Below are 18,187 nucleotides of genomic sequence, written 5' to 3' on the forward strand. Positions count from 1 at the left end.
TTCCAGCCTTGTGAAAACAAAGACCCCAAACCTTCAGAACTGATAATTCATATGGAGAGAGAGGATGAGTGACCCTGGCTGGGTATTACTTGAGAAGAGCAGAGGTGAAAAGAGATGAGTTCTGAAGGGTAGGTGAGAGGTTTCTGGTGGGAATTGGAGAACTCCTGGGGTTTGGAGTGGGAGAACCGTTCTTCATTTGCCTGTTCACTTAAAATAGTGAATTGTCCTTGGTTGTTGGTTTTTGTTTGTTTTTTAATCTACTGCTACCTGGCTAGCAGGTGTCATGGTTATGAGAGACATCTCTATGTCCTCTCAAGTCCATGCAGTTGTAAGAGAGACATGGATAATTACATATGTCAAAAAAACAGTCATAGGCAATTTCCTTGTGATTAGATGCATCTACAGCTATCTCTGCTGGACTCTTGAGGTGTTTAAACCTCTTCCTACCTGGAAAATACTGGGAGAGAAGTTTCTTGTGTGCTTTTTTTGGGGGATGGAGAGAGAATGATACCGGATTGCTTTTGTTTGCTTTTTGTTTGTTTGTTAAAAAAAAAAAGGGAGAGGGGGAGAAAAAATGAAAGATTGACAGAGGTACTGGACAAACTGAGTGTATTAGTGCATTTCAGATCCAAAGTATTCCTCTTCTACAGAAGTCAGCTATGGTGACAAAATAAATTCCATGAAACCACAAGACAAAAATAAAGAGATGGAAAGCTGAATGGAAGAATTTCAGTAAGCCACTGTAAAGTATGCTTTATGTTTTTAGACATAGCTTATATAACTCCGATGACAGATAAACATTTTGCAAAAATGTCATCTTTGTTTTAGTCCATCAACTACAGTAAGTGCCCAAAATAAATGCATCTGACAGGGAATGTGTTGTGAGGAAAGAGCCAGTCTTGCTGTTCTAAATATATTCAAGGTAAAAAAATAGACATAAAAAAGCAATCACATAACTTGACAAAAACCATTCCAACAGCCAATCTTTTTTTTTTTTCCTTAAGAAGTAAAAAAGAAAAGGAATAAATTTAGCTTCCTTACAATTCTTGGTCGGAGAATTGTAACCTTTCATACTCCAGGAAAAGATGCTTCAGTTCTAGCACACTTTGGTTGTTTATGGCTCCCTCAGAGAGAAATCCCTTGGAATATTATGCTTTTGATGGGAAGAAGCATTAGACTTTTCCTTGCAGTTGTAGTGTATATTCTTTGGAGCATCTATTGCAGAACAATGGTCTCTTCTTTATGGGCTTTCTGCTGCAAGGCAGGGCTGTACTGCATAACCGCACCCTACTGGGTGTGGGCAGTTTCCCTGCTGCAAGGAAAAGCAAAGCTGTTTTGCTCCGACTAAAAACAGTTCCCCAGTAGGTAATCCTGTTTTATAGAACAAGTGAGATAAACCGAGAGACTTCTATTCCCTAGTGACTTCTGTATTTTATTTTTTTAAGTAGTGTTACCTTAGCAACAAGTGAGCAAAAACTAGGAAAGAAATCTTCACAGAGCACACATGCATGCTTGGGTTTACTAGTGCTAGCTGTCTGCTTGTAGCGGTGTTCTCCAAACAGGACTTTCCTGAAATGTCTCCGTCTTTGTAAAGTCTCATTTATGCTATCTTACGTATTGATGAATGTCTCAGTCCTTCCATGCTGGAGCTACGACAGAAGTTTGTATTCCTGTTATAACTGGGAATCATGCTTACATGGGTTACCAGTAGGTGAAATTTCCCCCTAGGTGTCTGGTTACATCTGTGCTAGTAAGCTCAACAGAGTCAGAGAACATACCTGAGTCCTTCACTGTTGAATTGCTAGTGCTGTTCTTGATGTGGTTTTCCCTCGTATTGATTGTCATTCTCCCAGGTAGCTCCAAGGTACAGGTCAGGAACTAGTATGGACTAGGAAGAAACTGGCTGAATGGTGTATTTGCAGCCATCCAGTCCAAGAGGCTGAGATCTGAGCAGCTGATGAGTCTCATGAATCTCATCTCAAAGTTGGTCTTTGCATGATAAGACAGTCCAGACCATGCTTGATTTACTGGCAACATATGGCAACATATTTAATTTTACATTCTTCTCCTCAGTCCTTTTGCTCCAGTTAAAATGAGCTTTCCAAAAGACATGGTCTCTCTGTTTAGTCCACCTAACCCACTGCACAAACATCAGTCACCAGAGACTGCGTCAGTCCTCCTTAGCTTTTGTGCCTAAGGGCAGAGAGAGACTACAGTACAGACGCAGGCACGAAAGGCTAAAATCTAGGACTTTAATCCTGAGATTTTGGAACCTGTGTTATTTTAGGCATGTTGGCGGGGGGGGGGGGGGGGGGGGTGCAGAGTGCCCAAGGCAGAGACATTTTTTCTACCCATCGGTTTCCTGCCTGCAGGCTGACTGCAAGGATTTTTTTTTTCCCCTCATATTTCTAGCTAGCATCTATACTGGCAGAACTTTGTCAACAATTTTGAAACTTCCAATATCAATTAAGACAGCAATAGGAGATAAATGCTTGCAAAATTGATGGAGAACAAGAACAAACAATGAAAAAGCACATGTTGCTTTAATTGCCAGCTGATGTGAGTGATCCCTTATTAGGATGCCAAATGGCTCTGTCTTCTATCAGAAGTGTAGATTCCTAAGGACTTATGAGTCATGAAATTAGCAACAAACTCAGAGGAAACTTCACTAGCATCCTCATCCAGGAAGACGGAACCAGCTTGATATGTGAAACTTTGCCAACATAAAAATGTTGGCTGTTTAAACAGACACCATGATGAACTCTAACAATTTTCACTCTAATGGCAAAACATTTAATGCAGATCCAGCTGCATCTAAAGAAATGTATTTTGTATTTTGCTTGTTAAGGTGTATAGGAACATGAGTATTTAGTGGAGGCTGTAAGAAAATCAATATGCTGATGTAGCCAACCCAGTCTCAAAAGTACAGTGAAAATTGATGTTCATTAAGACTTGTTTCTAAATGGTAGATGGTTCAGATGCTGCTGTTACCTCCTTTGGGTCTTCACATGCTTTTCAAATGCAGGTGACAGACACAAGGTAGCTATGAGTAGATACCAGTAAGTCTCTAAATAGACAGAAAGATCCATCCTTACTGAGTGCACCACAAGCCAAGAGTCATATAGAGTCATAGAATATTCTGAGTTGGAAGGGACTGGAACATGCTCTCCAGAGCAGTAGTCAAAGGCTGCCGGAGTTTAAGCAGTGTTTGGTCAGCTCTCTCAGACATAGGGTGGAGCCAGGAGTTGCTTTAAAAGCCTTTGCAGGCGTGAAGACAAGGATCTTGTGTTTAGCATTTTGACATGTATTTCTTCTTAATGCAATTTAGAGGCATCTATTGGTCTGCATAACTCAGGAGAAAATCTATGTTGATCACTGCATCTGACAGATAATCCTTACTGTAAGGACTTGTCAATGTTAGCCTCTTTTTCTCTTACAATTTCCAATATTTACTTGTATTGGTGAAACCAGCTGATTTTGTGAGGATAATAGCCGTGTAGGACCTTTTGTTGGCATTAGCAATATTGGTCTGACTCTGCGTGGCTTTGCACCCTGCGCATTGTCAGTCTGTCATTTCTTGCAGTGGCTACAAGAGATACGAGCAGCATACAGACAGTTAGGGCCTTTCCTGTTGCAGCGATGCAGCATTTGTCCCCATCTCTACTTAGTAGATAGCTGTCATCCTGATAGGGTTCTGATTCTACTTTTTCGGAATGGAACCAAGCCATATGGTTTGAACTTTTCAGTGTCTGTTCTCCATCATCTTTCAGATGACAGTATTCTTTCTCACCTGGCCTCCCAGCTGAAGCAGCTAGTGCCTTTCCAGTTTGAGTTACTGATACTTGAGACTCTTCAGATGGGACTGCTAATTAGCAGACAAAACCACTGCTGACAGATGTGATCTGTGAAGCTCTGTGCTAACAGATACTATTCATGTGCTATGTGAGTCTGTGGACACTTGTCTGTATTAAAATTGGAAACCGAGCAGCTTAACACCATTGTGAAGAAGGCACTAAGTATTAGTCTTTCGTCTAAGGGGCTAAAGGAAGATGAGTATTTTCCAGCAGAAATCATTTTGCCTAAATGTAATATCAAGCTTTTACACATTTCTCTATCCAAGATCTCATCCAAACTTAACAACCATTCACTAATCCTCACAAAACTCCTGGGAGAAAATTTCATGCAATATATCTCAAATCAATGGAACTGTGTCTACATTTTTTTTTTTTCTTTTTTTAAAGCTAATTAAAGCATGCTTTGAAACATTTTTCCTGAGGTATTTGCAACTCTGACACTGTAGCAGAATTAGTACTGGCAAGACAGAAAGAACAAAACACCAGGACAAAGGTGAGACTTTAAATCTCTCCTATAAAAGCAAAAAAGCAAACAAACCACAGAGCCGGCAAAGGATAAATGTGAAGTTTAAACTTCATGGAAGGGGATATTTCTACCTCCCTATTCTCCTTTTAAGTGTGTTGTCCTCTTGGTGTCCCTCAGCATGATTTGACTATGCTGAGGTGATGCCATGAAGCAGTGGCCAGCAGCAGAGGCCAGCTCCCAGCCTCTTCCTTGCCATCACTGCAGGCCCCTGCCACACCATGCAAGTAACAATATGGAGCAGAATATAGGAAGAGAAAAGCTCAAACCTGCTGAAGCTCATTGGTTAACTGTGACTGACAGCAGCTGTCAGCAAGGGTTTCTTCAAGACTGGTAAGTAAAATAGCAAGCCTCAGATATGCATTTTGCTGTTGCCTGGTTTGTTTCTTCCAAAGAGGTTCTTGCCTTCAACAGGCAAATAGGAGGATCTGTTACTGGAAAACATTAGCAGTGGGAGAGCAGTTTCTGGATGGCCCCAGGCTGTCCTGATCACCTCTGGCCAGTTTTGTCTTTAAAACTAAGTAAAACATCAAGGACCAACTCTGAGCATGCCGTGATGCCAGTATCAACAAACTGACTGTAGAAACATTTCATCAGTTTAATTCTCTGTATTCATTACAAAGTCTTGCTGCAACACAGCCCTTTGTAGTCAGCTGCGGGAGAAACCAAGGTCACAGTGACACAACTTATAATCTCTGCTTAACCATTTCTTGCTTTCCTTCCACTTTTTCACAGTATAAACCCAGCTTGATCACTATCCCTGCACTGCCTGCCTTAACCACTGGGTGCCAGGGGTCTCCCAGTAGGGAGCTTCTCATGCACATCTCATCTTCTTGTAATGGGACTGCTGCCTGCGGATGAGCAAAGCTTTATGACGAAACCAGTGCAGTTCTCCAATTCCAAAATGTAGAGTGTAAGTGCAGAATGCATGGAACTGTTGAGTCTTGTAACGTGAATCACTTGTAAATTTGCCAGGGCACTTTACAAAATGCACCTGTACAAAAGGAAGAGGCCAGCATTCAACCACTTCATCTAGCTGTGCTTGTGCATCTAGCTTGCACTTGTGATAAATGCAGGCAATTAGGTGCACTGTGGGCAGTGGTAGAGAGAGCTGGCCTCAAGCTCTTGCATGCTTTAAGAAATTGCATACATTTATTCACCATGGCTAGTCTTGTGGCTCAGGCTGTCTGCAGGGGAACAGCAGCTGTAAAGCTGTGATTTTGATTGCACCAAGAATACCATCAGCTCATTTTATATGAGAATATGTGACAGAAGTGTCACCATTACTTTGAATTGCACTTCAGTAAGTAAAGGGATTCATGACCCATTATCAAGGAGTCATTCAGCTCCTTTTGTTGCACTTGCTGCCTTTTATTGATTTGAAATGAGAATTATATAGAGCTGATTTCTGTCTTACTAGTTGGAATTGTTAAAGTACCAGCTAGTTCGAAGTAGGTCAAGTGTAAACAATTAGAAATTATGATCAAGAAAATCATAAAGCTTTGATTTATTTCAGTAGTACCTAAGAAAGCAGCTTCTTTCTGTAATTGTTTGAGTGGGTGACAACTCAGAAAAGATGAGGTACACTCCATACAGTCAGAGAAGTCTCTGTAGAAATGCTCTAAAACAGAAAAGCAGAACTGCAAATACTAAGAAACGTGAATACAAATGATATCCCTTTTTCTTCTGCTAAAGCTCTACTTAATCACAACCCCAACGTGCTTAAATTAATAAGGCATAATAGGGGTAAATGTCAAGGTAAATGCTTTAAAAATGTCTTTCTCTCTACTATTAGTATCATTACGGTCTATTGAAATTAAAGGGCTCTTATAAACATAATTGATTTTTCATTATTTATCTGCTGTTACCATTATTCACTTCCTTGGGTGTGGGTAGTGAATCACCAGAGGGGTGTTTCGTATCTGTACAAGTGTATACTAGATGTTTCACCTCTGTCTTTTTATAAATAGCACCAACGTAACTGTATTTGTGCCTCTAGAATTTCAGGACATGAAGCAGCCTCTACCAGATCAGACTACACAAAGAAGCTTCCTGCAGGCAGCCTGTCTTCTGCCAATTTTTATATGTTGTTCTAAAATGTCTTGTATTGATGACCAGAGTGTGTGGAGTAATGAATTCTGTGGACTCCTGGTCCACTCTATCATGGAAATTCCTCACTACAGTTATCCTGGGTGGCACCGAGCATCTTGAACCTGCCATGGCTGGCCAGTTGTACCTACAGCCTGTGTGTGTGTGTGTACATGCCTGTTTGCACATGTGCATACACTAGAAATAAGTGTCTACATGAAACAAGATGGTGTGAGGCAGCTATCATTCATTTAGGTTTTAGTGTAATCTAAAGGGGAAATAATTCAACTTCCTTACGTCATGTCCATCATAAATTAAGAGTACATGTGGTAACTCTTTAATTTTGTGCTTAAATTTCTGTTTACCTCACAACGGTGGAAATTATCTAATTACTTTAAGACTTCAGATGTCAATGTGAAACATGCTATAAACAAACTTAATTAACCTAGCTCTGTACTGGACTGTTACCAATAGGTTATGAAACAGTACAAAATAAATACCTTTCTTTTAAGGAAATTCTTTGAATTACATAAGATATCTGGAAGGTGTCTTCTTCACCAATACATGATCTACTACACAGTAGATAAAACATGTTTAACAGAAATTAATACCAACTTTCACCAGAAGACATACCTGTTACCACTTACACTATGTGTAAGTATTCGCTGTACCCCTCAATCCTCATTGCCATAAATGTGGTTTGGATGAAAATATACTGAGCTACATTTGGAAGCACTTGAAACCTGAAATTTGCTTTTTTTTTTTTTTTTTTTGCTATCATTATGCCTACATTGGGCCTTTTTTAGTCAGAAACAGGCTGGGATTTTTGGCAAGGGTTCTGCAACAGGAAACATCAAACAGAACAGTCATCAGACAGCTAAAATACCAGCACAAGGGCCAGCAGGGCCTTGAGCTCTGCCCTGGAGAGCAGGCAGAGAACTAGATTTGCCTAAAACCTAAAATATTTTGCTTCAGTCTCTAACAGCTTTTGATGTCCATTTTGCTATTCTTCTACAGGAACTGACATAAATTCTCACCTGATTAAGAATGTGAACAACCAGGTATGCTAAGATAAAAAAAAAACACAAGTATATTTTCTGAATGGTGGAACCTTGGCTGTACTGTGGCTGCAGGCAACGAGTGATGAGAATGAGATGTGCTGTTGGAGCTGAAAGCAAACAGAGCTGTTTTCCACGTGTTCCTTTATGGTGATTCAGGCAGATCTGTCCCCAGTTTCACAGCAGAATCGGATCTGTGCCCAGCAGTATTTTGTGCCCAGCAGCTTTTTCTGTAAGGGAGGAAGGATGTGCCAGGTGGGTGCCTGCTCCATGGTGCATGCAAAAAGGCAGCTGTGTCACTGTGAGTATGTGAGGTACAAACCAAGTTGTAGGGTGGCAGCAGGGGCTGTCAGTGGTGGGACTGTCAGTCTCGGTGTGCAAGGTCTGGCAGGGTTGCTTTGGAGAAGCAATGGAGTGGTGCCATGGGCAAGAAGTGGTATGTCACCATGCTGGCCAAAGGGGAAGAAGACAGCTGGCAGAAATGAAAGCTGGCATTGATTGCTTAGTTTTGAAAGCATACAGTTTTGGTTTTTTTTTTTTCTAAATACCCCATTGGTCCTTAGTAATTTAATTTTATTTAATTGATTATTTTTATTATTATTTTTAATTCAGAATGTGCTATAAATATGGACGTTTGTGGTGTTTTCCTCTCAGGAGAATTGTGCAGAATGGAGCTTGCAAAAACTTCCATCCTTTTAGGGCATACTGTATTTAGTCCTGGGACCTTAGATATGTAGTTTGATGTGAAAGTTTGAATCTTTTGCCATGCCAGGAAGAGCACCTAAGCATTAGTGTGCTTGTTGTTTTGTTTCCTGCAAACTGGTACATTCGGCAAAGTATCTGACTTCATTCCTTTTCCCCACAATGATAGCATTGTATACTTGAATGCAGCCACAAATCAGCATCAACAATGGGAATTGTAGTTCATGGTACCAGTTTGAAGGGGTACTGGTGAGTGTCACAGCCTTAAAAATGGTGTGACTGAACCTAGATTTTGGAAGCAATTTTGATTGATTGATTCATCTATATAAGTGTTGTTTAAACCAGACTTCCTGATTTTTCTCTGTAAAAAACAGCAACAAAATCTCAAAACATTTCTTCTGACATGGTTATAAAATTACTCTAGTTGAAAGGGAACTCAATGACTCTAACGATCTCTAGAAGTCATTTCTTGCCTTGTAGCCACCTATGTTTCTGTGTCACTAGAAACTTGGTTGGTTTTACCTAGGCCATGCATCCACACTGTGAAAAATTGTATTGGCAGAAGGCCCATTATCTGTGGGAGAGGAGTTCGGGGAAGACCTCTGCAGATGTGGTTTCACTGGTAGTGTGTTTCCCTGGTATCTGTGCTTGCTGAGGATTGATATCAGCTCAGGAAGAAGGTATATGCATGCAACAGAAAGGCTAGGCATTGGTGGCTGATGTTTATAACTTCTGTGTCAACATGCAAACCTGTGATAATAAAGGGCAACATATATGTAGTAGAGTAAACCAAGCCTTAAGGAATTCTCTAGTTTTCCCTGTAACTCTTTGTGACAGTTACATGGGAGCATTGCTGCCTGAATCTTCATGTTGTGATGGTACTTTGCCAGTATATGCTGATGTTACACAACGTGTGTGGTGTATTGTGCAGTGACACAAATACCATGGGACTGTAGCATTGCTTCCAAGAAAAATTCCTTCCATCAGGAAGAATAACAGTTAAATCAACACAAGCCCAGGTTTTTGTTATTAAGTCAGCTTAGTGACACTAGCCTGAATCAGTGTGTTTGCAAATGATGCATAATAAATTCTCCTATTGTCATATATAAACTGTTGTAATTCATACAAGTACAGTCTTTCGGGAGATGTGCATAAAGGTAGTTTATATACCAATATGAAAACAGCAAAACTAAATATGTATCAGTCATTTATGCCTTACCTCTATATTGTATTTGTAATCTCTGGAGAAGTAAGGTACGTATAGGCCAGAATATCAGAAACTCCATTGCAGCAGTCCTGCCAGGAATACTTATGATGTGTCTCCCTTCATATGAGAAATCTCACATCTCCTGGCCATCTCCATTTCCTGTTTTTGTTTTTTTTTTTTTTTTTTTTTGCATTATGAGCTGATTTTGGAGTGGATTCAGTTTCAGTGAAACCAAACTGAGAAGTATTCTCAAGAAGTGCATCTAATGTGACCCCAATAATCTCAGCCCAGGGGATCCGAATGAAGATGCTTGAATTGAAAAATGGACCGAGTAAAATTTTTGTGAGTTAGTACATACACAGTATCACTGCAAGTGACGTTAATGGAAATATACAGGACGTTGATGCTGCTAACAATGAGGAAAAGATGTTATAATAATACTTTTTAGTTTATAGTTCCAGAAATATTTTTCAACATATGTAACCGGTAAACACTTCAGTTGTTGCTGAAAATACAGCCACTTCTGCAGTAGAACATGTCAGCCTATTTACAGTACACAAATTACACTACATTTGTAGGAAGATGAAGAAAAAAGAATTACATATAGTATCCCATATCCTAGGTAAAACCATCATATTGCAGCCTGAGTTTGATTTGGTCCAGCATTCACCTCCAACACTGGAGCTAAGATTTGGTGTGTTCAATTTTTTTTAATACTCTTCTATTCTACATTTCATTGGGAAATATAGTGTGGAAATGCTCAGTAAACTGAGGCAAGGGGCAGAACTAGAGAAAAATTGGGTAGTAAGCAAAAATAGTACTCATAACATCCTTGACATTTTTCCTGTCTGCCTTTCTAAAACAAAGGAATAATCATTTGAGATTCTGGTTAATCTAAAGACTTTAATTGGTAAAGGTTAGACAGTATGTGAAGAAAATGGGGAGCCGTTAGTTACAGAAAAATACAGTGCATTTTCAGAAGTCTATACTACAATTTTGTTTTCTCATTAAGCAGAAGGAAACAGGAAGCATGATTCGTTTAGTATCTCCATTTATTCAAATTTTATTCAACTAGGGAAGAAAAGTCTGTTGTAAAAAATAATAATAATAATAATAATTTTAAAGCTCTCTTTCCTTCCTGGAACGGGAAATGTAAAAATAGGAATGGTCTACTTCCAATTCCTGTGAAAAGAGGTGAAAATCTCTGCTTTTTTTCTTTTGCCCTCTCTTTCAGTTCTGAAAAGACAAATATAGTGACCCAATCAGTTTCAGCTATAAATATATTTATTTTCTCTGTTTGAAGTGACATATAAAACAATAAAGTACACAGAGATCCTATATTGATTTTTCAAGATTGCCATCACATGCTCCAAAACTGTGTCAAATCAATTTGTGAGCTATGAACCATTATCCATCATAAGATATATGAGTATTCAGTGGAATGCTTGATGACTATTGAAAGTCAGCTAGTGTTATGAGTATTGCAGTGAAAATCACTGTAAGTATAACATGTAACATTTTTTTCCTAAAATAACACCATTTTTTTAGCTAGATGTCAAGTACATAATTGCTAAACCCCAGTAGTACTGAATATGCTCCACAAACTTCTTACTCCCTTCATTCTTCTTTTTTTTTTTTTTCAGAAAACTGGTTGGCCTGTTAGAAAAAAAGTTTGAGAATTGCTTTTCTTCTGGCCCAGGTTTGTGCTGAAGTATTGATTCTGAGTTACAAACTTCCTGTGCCACGTCTCTCTGTGCTCTTGGTCATCTTACTTAAATCTATAGCTTGAAAATGAATGTCTTAGATTTTCAGATGCCCAAGAGAAGCTTCATTTTTTGGAACAAAACAGACTTCTAATCCAAAAAGATATGTCTCAAATACTATGCAGCTCAAACCCATGTGACTTGAAGCAGGAGCCTCAGATTCTAAAATTCTCCTTCCCCTGTACTCATGGACAGCTCTTCCATTTTTCAAGATAAAGGGGCAGGAGAGAAGTTTTGAATTTTTTAGGTCTCTTACGTGACTTGACTACAGAAGCTGTCAGATTTGTGGGGGCTTGAGGAAAAGATGAATCTCTCCCAAATGCTAAGGCCAACTCTCCTGTCATCTAGTGCAGGGAGATTTCTTCCCGAATACTTTCTTGGTTGTGTCCTGCAGTGTGTATTCATCTCCTTCTGCAAATATGATCTACATGATTAGCTGGAACTGAGTCAACAACCCCAGACTAGGGCACAGGATACAGGAGGATTGTATTACGAGTTAGGTTTCCTGGAGGGAAGTTCAGTTAAAGAGGAGACTCACATTCTCCCCAGTCTATTGTTCAGTCCAACTTGGACCCTGGCTTCTTCTGTTTATTTATTCAGACAGCTCACCACCTTGCACACCATTCCATTTGTGTACAGTAAACACTAGAAGCTCACTATGGTGGTAAAAATACACTGCAGCTATGACTGTCCACATCTTCCTAGGGTCAGCTGCTAATCATGGTTCCTTCTGCCCTCTCTTCCCTGTTGATAGGCTAATGCAAGTATGTACATGCATGCAGTCTGTATCCTGTGTACAAAGACTTTCATTCCCCTGAGCACTGAAGTATACTGGAACTTTCATCAGATGAAAAAAATACCTTTCTGTCAGCAAAATATTTCCTTCAGGGGTAATGGGGGTGACAGAAGAATTCACTGCTTAACCTTCTGTATTTATTGCAGAGGAAGACTTCCCCCCTCGCCCCCCCCCCTCCTTACTTCTATGTTCTGTGTCTGTTAAAAAAATAGGGGACAATATGATATCGGATTATAGTTCATTAGCATCAGCTTCATTGACTTTGCAGTTCAGGCCATGAGTACATATTTAGCAAGAGAACGGTTTAACTCATGTTAACCAGTTATTTCCCTATACCTCCTGCCAGGACTGGATGCCATCATTGTGCCATTGAATTTTCTTCAGCAAGGTATCTGTCCTTCACAGACTTTGGACAATACAGATGTGGAAATGAATTCAGATATGTTTGCAATTGCTAAGAAGAAGTGATTGAAGAGCAAATAACATTCCTTGCTAGCTTTAATTTAGCTAATACAGGTAAAAATAGTGGTAGAGACCCATTCTGGCTATTAATATGCCACACTGCCTACTAACTAAACACAAGGTAATTGGGGTCTCTGGTAGCCTGCCTAAGTTGAGATTTATGCACTTGGATAGGTTGCCAATTTTCAGTTTCTTGTAACAACAGCAAAATTAGACTAACCAAGAGTCTGTCTTGTGTAAAACTAGCTTATGAGCAGGTTGATCATTCACAGTGAACATGGATCTATCTGATAACAAACATGCAAATACAATTGCTTTTGCCTTTTGTTTCAAAAATCCCCTGCATAGACTTTAACATTATCTCTTCCATGCTGATGAACCCCACATACTAGATGCAGTCTAACACAGTGTCCTTTCGTAAGACATGGTCCCCAGCTGCAGGTGAACATCACAGTTTATTGCCGTCTGCATGTATGTCCCACCTGACAGACCTTCTGGCCTGTATAGCTTATAAATGTAGTATAGCTTAGACATTGCTTTATTCATGTCTCATTAAAGGTATTTATTCCACAGTTTGGGACTGTGCCTTTTGTTAGCCACGACCGTGGCAGATGTCCCTTCTGTTGCAGAGAGAGGATGTGAGAGAGGGCATGCTCAGAGAGTGATACCCTTGGTACTGATGAGTGATAATCCAGAATTACTGATTAATAGACATGCTTTTGTCATTTTGATTTCACCTTTCAGCAAGGTGTGAAAATGATGGGGGAGGGAGGGAGGCTATGTCGTTAAATGTTTTTTGGTAGTAAAACCTGAGTGTTAGCCTTGTATGTGCTCTAGTGAGTTAGCAGCATGTGCACACAAAAAAATTTGGGTTTCTTTTATGAATGACTGAAATTCCAGTCTTACCTGGCACAAGAGTAAGTTTCACATAAAGAACAGTCTCTGAGGAGAGTTTTTGAAAATAAATCAAAAACCTGAGAGACCAAAAAAAATTCTGAGAATTGGAGATGTGACAAACCACGTTGCCCAGCTTTATCTTGGCACAGTTAGGATATGAGTCTGATCCACAAAATGCACAATCCTAGACAGATTCCACAGCTGATATTCAAACACCCATGTAAGCTCTCCATAGGTGTGTCTGTACTGGCAATCATGAGCTGATTTCTACAAGTGCACAGGCCCTTCTTGCTTGTGAAATGTTGTAATGTGCAGACTGCACCTTCATTTAAGCAAAGCAGCACTTTTATCATCTTATGTCTTTTTTCCCTTACAAATACTATCTCAGCTACACTAACGTAGTTTATGGTACCTTCATGCCTCAAAGATCTATCTCATCACAATAAATAATTCAGGATAAAATGCATCTGATAACCTGGAGAAATAATTCTTGGAGCTGTCCTTCACTTTACCATCCATATAGCTTTCACAATCCATGCATATTCCAAATAATTGCATCTTACTAAGTGTACGTGAAGTGTATCTTTCAAATACCTCTCTGTGCCCCAAAACTTCTCAGCCTCTCTACTTCAAACTTATAATATACCCTCACTCATCACTTCTGTTCCACACTGAGCCATTGTGATCACTTCTAGTGCAACTCATGATTTCTCCTTATCCTCTGACCAAACCGTTTTTTGTGCCAGTAAGCTCAGGGGGTGAATGTGTCCTGCTGTGTCTACATAAATTCATCAAATTCAGCTGGCTCTGAGGAGCACGTAAAAGCATGTTGAATGGGTTTAGACATTTTAAAGAGGAAAACTTGTGTTTCTTACTGTGAAATCTCCCCACAGTAGTGGCTTTTACCACATCAGAATGCTTCTGTCTCAGCCGTTTTGTACCCACGGAATGTAACGTGGTCAGCAAGTAAGATGTGGGAAGTAAAAAAAAAAAAGCAAACTAAAAACCAATGGATGAATCACAGCAAGATGGGTTGAATAGAGAAAGACATCTTAGAAGCCTCTTGTAACTAGAGCTGTGCAATTTGACATCCATTTACCAAGACGAGTCATCTAACACCTACTGATTCACTTGTTTTGCTGTAAGAAAAATGCCTTATAACACATGCCTTATACCACGTGCGTACCCTTTTGGGTGTGCAGCTCTGGTAGGGAATGTAACCTAAAGTTGTTGCCAGCAGATAGCTGATACATGAAATATCTGACTTCTTCACAGCTGGTAACTGAGCCATTGGTCACCTTGCCAAAATTACCACTGTGGTGACATCTATACAGGCACAGCCAACAGATTGTAAATTAAGTGAGCAGCTGAGGCAGTGATATTTGTATCCATGTTCTATGTGGTTATGAGTGAAGACCCATATCATTTTTGAAAGCTGGAGGAAGAGGTAACACAGTCATTTTGATATGAGGTGACAGCTCAGGCTGAGATGCATTGCTCTGTGGATAAGTAGGAAGACTGTTTGACAGAAGTTACTCAGTCTGGAAAGTTTAAGCATTTCCTGAGTATAAGGACCTAGAGAAAGAAAGACATAAGTTAAAGAGGCTGGAGGGCCATATCTTACACATATACTATAAAATGGAGAAAAGAAGAGCTAGGACTGCAGTAGAGAGTATTGTAATTAATTTTTTGTGTGTGTTTTCAATTGTCTGGAGACAAGATGAAGGAGAAGCAAAGTGACCAAAACAAAAAAGTCCTCCCTCAAGAAGATACAGTGACAAGGCAAAAAGGAAGTAGGAGTACACAAAGCACAAAAGGATTTTGCAAGAGAACAGTCTTGTTGAGAACAGCCATGGATGGCATGTTGGAGATGATGAAAACTGAACTGAGGATTGACTGAAAGGTATTTAGAAAATTTGGCACATCGCTCTGTGGTCTAGGGTACAGAAACTAGGTTGGAGAGGTTTTAGGATGGATGTTGAGGATTCTAAGTAATTAATTTAAACATTCTGTTTACTAACCTGGGGAATGAAAGCCGAGAGGGAGAAGAAGCAAATAGAGATGCTAGAGAGACAAAGTCAGGAGATGTGAAAAATTAAAGCAGGATAATGAAAGGAAGGGTTTATTGTGCTTTCTTGTCCTCTTTGGAAATTTACATTATGGTTTCAAGCAGAGGTCAATATATGGTAGGCTCATTGCCACTGCTTTTGCTTGACTAAAGAAGGCTGGTTGCTGGTTTCCTTTGCCTGACTATGATTTGTGACTGTGAAACATCACACACAAACATGCTTTAGTTCTTTTCTTCATTTAGATCTTCTCTCCCGGAGGGCTAGTTTGTTTGTCTTCTCCCTCAGTGGTTTGCCACTGACGTGACAAACAGCACTCTATGCGGGAGAAGCACAAGCATTAGAAACACAGAAATTGGAGATGGAAAATTCCACTGTAAAAGATCAACTAGCCCACTGTGCTTGGTAAGCCAAGGCATAAACAATAGCATTGGGCTTATTTAAAATACCACAAGAAGTGCCTCTGAGCGACTTCTTCACCAGGTGATGGATCTTACAGCCAACAGAGCTCATCCTAATGTTTGTCATTTCATCCTGTTTTCTCCTTCTTCAAAATAATTGTGCTCTCTCACTTTCGCAAACCTCATTTGTTCCAATCTCGTGGTGCCTTATCCCTTATTTCTTATTTCTAAGTTTTACAGCTTTGCATCTTGTATCTCATGCATAGCACAACCAGCTGCGTTCAGCTCTGTCAGCTGTCTCTTAATCAGTACTTACAACTTCTACTTTGTTAAGATGAATTCCTTTATATTTGCTAATGTCTTTCTGATGAGGTTTTCAGGACAGAATGCAATATTCTATTGGGGCATATGAGAACCGTTAGGTCATGACCTGAACCAGTGATTGAGCACCTGTTGAAGGGGCGTAGCCAGCCCTGAAAGCACAGGTGCAAACAATTCACCGGTATGACCTGTGCAACTCAGGGTCCACCCTTCCCTAACCTCATTTAAAGGCTGGCAGCTAAGAGGGAAGCATTTCAGCTTGCAGATTGCCTTATTTAGGAGTTTTCAGTGAGTACTGACCTTGGAAAGGGGGAAGTCATTCCTTCTTTATTACCATATTGTGACTGCTATGCTTCTTAGGTGATCTAAAACTGGTTAAAGGCAACTATATTTTCTGTCTCCTATGCTTATGTGAGGTTGTGCTACAGTACCACCAACAGAGGTCTTTGTTGTAATTCTTGTTTATGAAGTATACTTTCTGATTGTCTCTCTGATTGTATTTGTTTGTTCCTACTAATCTACCCATCATCTCATCTTACAGATATGTCTAACTTACTGTATGCTGTTCTGTTATTTTAGGTGCCTTTAGTATTAGAGCTTTTGAGAATCCTCCTTCTGAATGAGTAGCTTTTGATTTGAATTATTTCTCTCTAAATGTGAAATATGTTTTCCCCAACCTACCCAATCCCCCAGAGGAATTGCAGTTTCCTGAACCTCATTTGTGCCAGAGGTTTGATTTGTAAAACTAATGAAGTTCTCTCAACCCTGCAACTTAAAGACATTTCCCTCCCTTTCTCTTTTTGAGCTTGAAATCATAACAGAAATGCTCAGTTAAAGGAGAAAAAAAAAAATCGTAGGAAGTTTTTAAGCTTTGTAGCATCTCAAATACATAGAGTTTTCTCTTCAGGTTGTAAAGAAAGAGGTGAAAGAAACTGCTGAACAACTTTCCTAGTGTTTGAGCTAGGATAGGAGGCTACAATTCACAGCTTATTCCTAGCTATCTGCCCCACACTCTTTAAGTTAACCTCAAGTGTAACTTCTCCCTAACTCTTTCCTATTAAAACCATCCACTTAAACTGAAGTTGTGTTTTTTTTTTTTAACTGCTTGTATGTGCTCTCTTTCTTTTGCTCATTTGACAACTAGCAAATATCTGCTATTCCAGCAGATGGAAATGGAAAGAGATCTTTGGACAGAATAAGAACAGATTGAAAGATGGTGACTATTGAATGTGGTTCAGCTGCAGCTCTCAGCCCCTTGAAAACTGGTGCTAGAATTAGAAATGCTCTTCAGGCGTTATGGTTCTCCTCATTGCCCTGCTAGACTATGCTGTGTGTATTTTGTTGGGTTTTGTTTCTTTGTGTTTTTTTCCCAGAACTCATTTCTAAGAAGCATATGATGCTGAAGACCTGTCAGATCACACAGACAAAGCGAAGGCTATATGCCATGGATTCTTCCCATCATCGAGTGCATTATAAAACAAGCCAATTAAAGGTCACATTTGTTAGTCACAACTTTTGTGGTTTGGCTCTTAGTGAGCAGCAGGCTATGTGAGAGCAGGACGTGTGTATGCTCAAGGCTGTCTTGCAGAAAGTGCTGTGGAGAGGATGTGTGGTGTCAAAGCAGAGTGTCAAAAACAAAATTAAGGCTGTAGCTATTTCTCACATATCCGTTCAATATAAACATTTGTAGCAGCATCTTTGATGTTGTCCATTTGCTTGCTTTTCAGTTCTTTAAGACAATGCTGCAGAATTGACAAGGCCGAAGAGACAATTCCTTGCACACAAACAGAACAGCAGTCTGTAGCACTTGTTGGCTCCGATGCTAAGAACAGACATTTGTGAATTATCACTTGTCTATGGTTTCTAAAGAAAGTTCTGTGCTTCCCACATTCTTTTCTTCTTGGTGATCTCACTAAAGCTAAAAGTAAAAATGGAGCTGCTAAAGGTCACTTTCCTCATCCATCAATCTTACAGATAAGCCTTCTTACTAGATTTTTTTTTTTTAAACTGCAACTCTGTCTCACTCCGGTAAGTGAATTTACCTATTTG

At 39.7% G+C, this 18,187-nt stretch overlaps 1 protein-coding gene across 4 annotated transcripts in view; it reads left to right on the plus strand.

Moving 5' to 3' along the window:
• Positions 1-18,187, plus strand: part of PRR5L (proline rich 5 like) — a 104,271-nt gene that overhangs the window by 37,292 nt on the left and 48,792 nt on the right. The window contains exon 1 of one of the 4 annotated variants that reach the window (XM_031593352.2): positions 16,335-16,426. The exons of the other annotated variants lie outside the window; for them this stretch is intronic. The gene's annotated coding sequence lies outside the window, so the exon portion shown is untranslated. Of the gene's footprint in view, positions 1-16,334; positions 16,427-18,187 lie in introns of those variants that run through there. 4 annotated transcript variants of the gene reach the window in all.

Source organism: Phasianus colchicus, chromosome 5, assembly GCF_987193195.1.
Source record: "Phasianus colchicus chromosome 5, bPhaCol1.hap1.1, whole genome shotgun sequence".
NCBI classification, from domain to species: domain Eukaryota; kingdom Metazoa; phylum Chordata; class Aves; order Galliformes; family Phasianidae; genus Phasianus; species Phasianus colchicus.